Raw genomic sequence first — 7,986 nt, 5'->3', positions numbered from 1 at the left:
ACTGCTGGTGTCATCTCGTTTCCCTCCACAGTCTAAAGAGGATTATTTGGATCTTTGTGCTCGACCTGAGCGGTTTGGGGTGAGACGGAAACATGCCAGACATGGCTCAGGCATTTTGGGAATTACTCTGACAAAGCAACATTTTTTTGGCACATCCAGCGTCGGGTTCATCCTAAGCAGAGGTTAGCATGATGCTGTTCGTTAGCTGACCCTCCCTTCTCTTCAGTGACGGAGACGAGCCGCGGCCTCTCTGAACCAGGCTGTTGAAGCAGCAGATGTCCTGATCTCCGCCGCCGCCCGCTGCCCCCGGGGCGCGTTAACGCTGAGGTTAACTGAGGGCGAAACGCGATGCGGTGAAAGAACACGGCGTGGCGGCGATTTGCATGAGCGGCTTCTGGTTTCCAACCTTCGCCTCCTCAGCTTCGGGGGGAAACTCCGCCGGATCAGACTCTCACCGCCTGTGCAGGAAGTGACGACCCTCCTCGCTGCTGCTGCACTACGAAACTGCTCACGGGTGCAAACACTTTGTTTTTTAAATCCCTTTTCAGCGAATCACTGTCTTCGCTCCAAAGCTGCCGCTCATCCTAATGAACTGTCATGTAACCCGAGGCGGAGGGAGTCTGTCGATGCTGAAGAAGCAGAAAGTTTTTATTTTTTTTTTTTAAACTTTCGCCGCTCATTCTTCATCTCTCCTGCCTCCACTTCACCTTCATCCCGCCACTAGTCTCACCTTGATGGCACATCTCAGCATGTCCCAAGAGCACACTCCATCACCCATCCATCTTCTCAAGCACCTAATTGGATGTTGGTGGGAAGACGGGGAAGCGGAGGGGCTCAGACGTCCCGTCTCTCTCCCCAAATCTCTTCATCAAACCCTGTTGGAGGAGCTGCTTCCTGCTTTAATCATCATTTTCTGCAAACGCCATCACATCAGACTCCAGGGTCCTCATTCTGCCGGGTTCCAGGCAGTTTCACACCGGCTCCAGTTCAAAGGGTCCAAGTCCAGTTTAAAAGAACTATCATTTTCACAGGCTTTTTTTCTTTAGTTTAAAGAGATCTGATAAATAAGGCAATAAGTACATGGGAAGTGTCATCTTAAGGGTCTGTCCACTGTAGACGATTCACTGTGTCTGACTTTAAGGATCTATTTGTAGTTTAAGATGTAAAAAGTTCCCTTCAGGGGTCTTGGTTGGGTTTGTTGTTCTGTCTCTGGCTTTGCCAGGAGTGGATGGAAACCTGACTTTGTAAATCTAAGAATATACACTACCGGTCAAAAGTTTTAGAACGCCCCAATTTTTCCAGTGTTTTTACTGAAAATTATGCCGTTTAATGTCTCATTGCACTCAGACGTCAAAGCATAGTACAAATAAGCAATTGGAGTCAAATAAGAAATTATGGAATAAATTTATAGACCAAAATGTTTTCTAAACTGTTGACTCATGAAAGTAGCCACCTTTGTCAGATATAACAGCTGAACACACACGTGGCATTCTTTCTACAATAGAAATCAAATATTCTTCAGAAAGTTCTTCCCATGTCTGTTGCAGATGTAACAGATATTTCGGTTACGTTATGATAATTTATCACCACTGAGGTGAGTATATTAAGCGGGCTAGTCAAAAGATTCTGGGTTCGACTACTGGAGGGCGGAGGACAGTAAAACACAACACCAGGTAAGTTTAAGTGCAAGCATAATATATTAAATGTGACAACAAAACAGAACTATTAAACAAACAACCCAAAATATTTACAGTGAACGAGCAAACAAACTAAGTAACTCAAAATAAAGAAAATAAATTCAGAGTCCAGCAGGTATCGGGTTTCTTCTCACTCGGGGTCCATTTTTCACCACCAATTGTCCATATATGAATTATTGCAGTGGTGGGGTTTGGCGAAAGCGCAAATGTCCAGAGTGAATGTGAATATTGGGGAAAGTGGTGTAATGGAGGAGTGAGTAGGTGGGGGCAAGAGAGCAGGCTGCACCAGCCTCCTACCCGACAATTTATTTGGGAACTGAGGGGGTCTCTTCAGGCTCCTGGCCGCTGAACCACTGGCTCGCCATCCACTACTCAATTCAGAGTAGGACACCTGGCCTGGATAAATAAACAAGGCCAAACAAAAAAGAATCATCCATCCATAAATAAAAATTCATTCATCCAACTCACACCGAGTCAAATCATAATCTTGTGCACACATTTGCAATCACCATGGTTTATCATCATTTCACATTGTTCAGCAGTCCATAAACCCCAAACATGAAAAGCTAATTGCCAATGCTAAGATAACAGTTAGCATTCCGTAGCAATACAGCAAACAATACAATGAGGCTTCACATGAGGCCTAGAGAACACAAGTGCTAGCTTGTTAGCATGTTAGCATATTAGCGTTAGCCGCCATAGCATTAGCCGCTAATGCCACCACATGGTTCAAACAAATCCACACTCACCAATTCCCTTCACACAGGCACATGTCCTGACAAAGTCCCCCAATCCAAAGCTCCAGGCAGGCAGAGATCTAAAAGTGTGCATTTGGATTAGCTATAAGTGAAGGGATTGTCATCAAGGTGTAGATGTGGGAACTAACCTGTGCACTGCTGCTCCCTCAGCTCCTCTCCCCACACAACTGACTGGAGAGGAAGTGAGGTCGCAGGTAACTTTCCCTCCAATACCTTGGATTGGTCATGGGAAACATGTGACCTGTGAGGTGTGTGTGTGGTGCATTCAAGGGACTTGCAGAAAGTGGGAATTTTGAGATTTTCACCCAGGGTTACACCCTCCCCCCTTTAGTCTATGCACGTCCCGTTGCATAATTCAATGAGTTGATGTACCCAAGGCATCCGACAGACTGTTTATCCAAGTTTGAACAACTGAGATCAGTGGATTGCCCAGGGAAACATAACGTAATCTGTCAGGTAGTTGTCGGAGACGATTTGAGCGTCTGAGACCGGCTTCAGCAGCTTGATCATCTACGCTGTCATTGTCAGTAGCAGGCAAGGTGTTTATGCCATCCAAGTTTGTTGGATCAATGAGACTGGATCGAGGATTGTTTTTTTCTTCAGGTTCTTCTACCACAGGTGCATTGGCAGAGACTGGACTCTCAGAACCGGATAACTGCTCAGGCAGATGTATCTCTATAGGCTCAGTTTCTGCACCAGCTTCTGCCGAAGTTGAAATTTCAGGTAAGTGAGCTTCCATAGGTATCTCTAGTGGTTGAGCTCCGGGTTCCAAGGAAGGTAAGTGATCTGCAGGCAAGTGTGGTTCAGGAAAAGTTCCACGATCCTGAACAGATATGTTCTCTGGAGCTTGAAACGTCTCCACCGAAAATCTTACTGCATCAGGAACAAAACAGCTAGACATGTCCTCAAACCGTTCATCTTCCTCCGCAGAGTCTTCAGACTGAAGCTGAGCTCGTTTTTGCTGACGAGTCAGTCTGGATTCTTCAACAGGAAGGACCTCTGAAGTTGCACCCATGTCCACTTCAGGAAGAAACCCACACGGCAACAGCAAATCACGGTGTAAAGTCCGTGTTGGACCGTCTTTCCCTTCTGGTCTCACGGTGTAAACAGGTAAGTCTCCAGCTCTCTTCACAACGATGTAGACATCTGCTTCCCACCTGTCAGTCAACTTCTGTTTGCCTCTAATTCGCACATTGCGAACCAGCACTCTGTCACCAACTTCAAGCTGAGATGGTCGAACATATCTATCAAAACGAATTTTATTCCGGTCGTTGCTCTTTACGGTGTTCTTTGAGGCAATTTGATAGCTCTCCTGAAGTCTTGATTTCAGGTCTCGCACATACTGAGTATGCGATTGGTGTCTCTCTTCACGTACTGGTAACTTGAAGGCCAGATCCACAGGAAGGCGAGGGGACCTCCCAAACATTAGCTCGTAGGGGGTGAATCCGGTGACTTCATTTTTTGTGCAGTTGTAGGCATGCACCAACGGCTTGACAAATTCACGCCACTTTAATTTTTGTTTTGTCTCCAGAGTCCCCAACATGTTTAACAAAGTCCGATTAAATCTTTCAACAGGGTTTCCTCTGGGGTGGTAAGGTGTTGTTCTACCCTTCTGAATTCCAACAAAAGAACAAAGTTCACGAATCAGCTTAGACTCAAAGTCAGGGCCTTGATCAGTGTGTAACCTTTCTGGGATACCATAATAGACAATGAAGTTGTCCATAAGGCATTTTGCCACAGTCTTGGCCTTCTGATTGGGAGTTGGAATTGCCACAGCAAACTTTGTAAAGTGGTCAGTAAGTACCAGAACATCCTTTGTATTGCTTGTGTCTGGTTCTATACTGAGGAAATCCATGCAAAGAAGTTCTAATGGACGAGATGTTTGAATGCTGACTAAAGGGGCAGCTTTTTCTGGTTGCGCCTTTCGCCTCACACAGCGTCCACAGGTCTTGACTTTTTGTTCAACATCAGCAGCCATTCTAGGCCAGTAGAACCGGGTGCGAGCTAGATCAAGAGTACGCTCTTTTCCCATGTGGCCCATATGGTCATGCAGGTTCTGGAGAACGGTGGGACGGAGTTCTTCAGGCAGAACAAGTTGATAAGATAGTCGTTCATTGTCATGACGCCTGCGATACAAGATGCCACCGACAATTTCTAACTTGTTCAGTTCTCTCAGGAGGAGTGGGAGCTCCGGCAACTCTTCTCTGGCTGTCAGAGGAACACTCTCACCAAACTCCAACTGATGAATTACCTCCCGGATACTTGGATCAGCCCTTTGTTTGTCTTGAAGATCGAGGTGAGACAAAGGGGGAACAACTGGAAGTCCGTACGAATCTTCCGCAAAGGCGTCAGGAACCGAGTCAGCCGTGATGGAAAGAGATTCAACCAGCGTGGTTTCAGCCTGACAACGGGAAAGAGTACTTTGGCATACTGCTTCCACTACCTCAGGCGGAATCTTCTCATCACAATCCAGGAGATGTTCAGCAAACTGATGAATGAGCTCATGATCTTTTTGCACCATATCACAACTGGGACCGTCATGTGGCCGTCGGGAAAGCGCATCTGCATCCAAATTCTGCTTCCCCGCTCTGTACTGGATATGGAATGAAAAGGTTGACAGGGCAGCCAGCCAACGATGGCTGGTAGCATCTAACTTGGCAGATGTTAAGAGGTAAGTGAGAGGATTACTGTCAGTAACTACTGTGAAGTTTGCCCCATACAGGTAATCTTGGAACTTTTCTGTCACACTCCATTTAAGCGCCAGAAATTCCAGTTTATGTGCTGGGTAACGGCTCTCGCTCTGTGATAACCCTCGGCTAGCAAAGGCAATTACCCTCAGGACTCCCTCCTGTTCCTGGTAAAGGGCCGCTCCAAGCCCAGTCGTGCTGGCGTCTGTATGGAGGATGAACGGCAGGGAAGGATTAGCGAATCCCAACACAGGAGCAGTGGTGAGCTTGTCGATGAGAGTGGAAAATGCCTGCTCACATTGGGGAGTCCATCGAGCACCGAAGGATTGCTTTGGATCAAAGAGTGGTGTGGGATCTTTACCCTTTGAGGTTTTCCGAGTAGGCGGGTAACCACGAGTCAGGTCGTTGAGTGGCTTCACAATGGCAGCATAATCTTTTATAAAGCGCCGATAATAACCCGCGAAGCCCAGGAATGAACGCAAGGTCTTGAGATTATGCGGAATTGGCCAGGATTTCAAGACAGCGACCTTGGCAGGATCTGTGTCAACGCCCTTTTCGGAAACCACATGCCCTAAATACCGGACAGACGTTTGCAAGAACATGCACTTGTCCGGTGAAAGTTTCAGCCCATACTCTTTGAGTTTATCCAGTACTCGCAGTAGGCGTCGTTCATGCTCCTCGAGGGTATCAGCAAAGATGATAAGATCATCGATAAACACAAGCACCTCTTTCAGATGCAGACTTCCCATGCACTTCTCCATCAGGCGTTGAAATGTTGAGGGTGCATTTGTAACACCTTGGGGCATCCGATTGAATTCCCAGAACCCCAAGGGAGTGACAAAGGCTGTTTTGGCCTTATCTGCTTCATGCATCTCAATCTGATAATAGCCTGATTTGAGGTCAAGAACAGAGAACCACTTGGCACCATTGAGCGCAGAAAAACACTCTTCCAGATTGGGTAATGGGTAAGCATCTTTAATCGTCTGTAAATTCAGTTTTCGGTAATCAATGCACAACCGGACATCTCCATTCTTCTTTTTCACAACCACAATAGGAGATGAAAATGAGGATTCAGACTCTCGTATCACCCCCGCATCAAGAAGCTCTTGAAGATGTTTCCGAACTGCTTTGATGTCATGAGGATGGATGGGTCGTGCACGATGCTTGAAAGGAGTATTGTCACTAAGATTAATGTGATGTTTAACATGACTGGTGCATCCAAAGTCAAGAGCATGGTGTGCAAACACTTCTGGTATAGCTTTCAATTTGGCAGTGAGTCGCTCTCGCCACTCTGATGGAGCTGGACTGTCACCAAAATTGAAAGCCAATGGAATCTGCGATGATTCACTCACAACATGGTGATCTGAGACTGTACATTCGTATGTGCCAAGTTCTGCAATCACCAAGAATGGAGAAATGCAGACGTCCTGCTCCGACTCATTTGTCACCACAACAGGAACTATGTGGGGTGAGTGGGATGGCATTGCAACCAAACAGCTGCTCACACACAAGCCACCCGGCAGGCCTGAATCCGGGTGCTGAATGATTGCAGACTGACTGGTTGTGGGAGCGGACACCTTGGCTGAGCCTTTGACCACAATAGTGCAACCTGCTGGAACAAGTACAGGTGTCTTGCTGCACAATGTGACAAGCCCAATATGATCCTCAGCCTTGCTCTGGTGTCTCAGCTGGAGAGTTTGCAGGACGACTCTGTAGCTATGTGAACTCGGCTGGAAAGCATGAGAACCACTGCTGCAGAACTGCTCATAGGCAACCTCAAGAGTGTTCATGCCAACTAACATTGAAGTAGGCAAACTGGGTCTGACATCTGGAACTACAAGTGCCAGAGTGTCAATTACAATAGTAGACCCAAGAAAATCTTCTGGGAATGTTACTGTAGTCTCAACATATCCAAGGTAAGGAACACTTTGACCTGCGGCACCTTCGATATGGAGTAGCTCACTCAGTGAATGAATGGGTCGATCTGATAGGTGTTCATTGTAGAATGACACAGGGATGGTGGTTACCTGTGATCCGGTATCAAGAAGACACAGGCAAGTATGACCGGCAACATCAATTTCCGCCATACACCGGGAACCAACTAATCCCTTAGGCAACCTCTTCTTCACTTTCAGATCGGACTTCATCTCTGCACACTGGACAGGTTTTCTTGGTGTGGGACAGGTTTTGTCCAACACAGCTCCTGATTGTCCCTCAGCAGGAGCTGAAACTAGTTTAAATGTCCAGAAGTGCGTGGGTGTTGCCACTTTTGTTTATCACTAAACTGTTTCCTTTTGACACTCACTAGGGATGAATTTGGAGGATTTTCACATTGTGGCTTAATGTGTCCATCTTCTCCACAGCGGAAACAGAAACCTGGCTTTGATGGAGTAGACTTCGGATTGCTGGCCCTTGGTCCCTTAAAGGTCTTCATAGCAGTGTGTGGCACCATTCTGGCCTGACTTGCAGTAAGGCCTGCGAGTTGTTTCTGAATGGCAGCCATCTGTTCAGTTAACTGCTTTGTAAAGGACATGATGGTAGAACACAGGTTGGGTTCCTCTTCAGCTCGTACAACTTGTGAGTGACTGGTAACTTTTTGCCTTGTTGCACCCAAATGCTGCTTCATTCTCATGTTCTTCGTGGCGTCTTGATCTTCCTCTGTACGAAGGAGTAGTAAAAGTTCGGCGAATGGAGGTGGATTACTCTTTTTCTGCTTCAGCTGCAATTCAACAAGAAGGTTGTTATCCCAACATCCTCGGCAAAATTGGGTCAGCAACCGCTTGTCAACATCTCTTTCAGAAACTCCTCCTCTTCTCACCGCATGCTGCAAGGCCACTTGGAGTC

At 46.7% G+C, this 7,986-nt stretch overlaps 1 long non-coding RNA gene across 1 annotated transcript; it reads right to left on the bottom strand.

Annotated features, from left to right (window-relative positions):
- Positions 1 to 1,557: 1,557 nt before the first annotated feature.
- Positions 1,558 to 3,570, bottom strand: LOC115388348 (uncharacterized). Its single transcript, XR_003931470.1, has 3 exons — positions 2,584 to 3,570; positions 2,447 to 2,514; positions 1,558 to 2,093 (listed from the first exon to the last, which is right to left on the bottom strand). It is a non-coding gene; the product is annotated as an uncharacterized LOC115388348 (long non-coding RNA).
- Between the last annotated feature and the right edge of the window lie 4,416 nt (positions 3,571 to 7,986).

The sequence above is a fragment of the Salarias fasciatus genome, chromosome 5 (assembly GCF_902148845.1).
Source record: "Salarias fasciatus chromosome 5, fSalaFa1.1, whole genome shotgun sequence".
NCBI lineage: Eukaryota > Metazoa > Chordata > Actinopteri > Blenniiformes > Blenniidae > Salarias > Salarias fasciatus.
The sequence above is the reverse complement of the archived record's forward strand: the minus strand, read 5'-3'. Positions and strand labels throughout refer to the sequence as shown.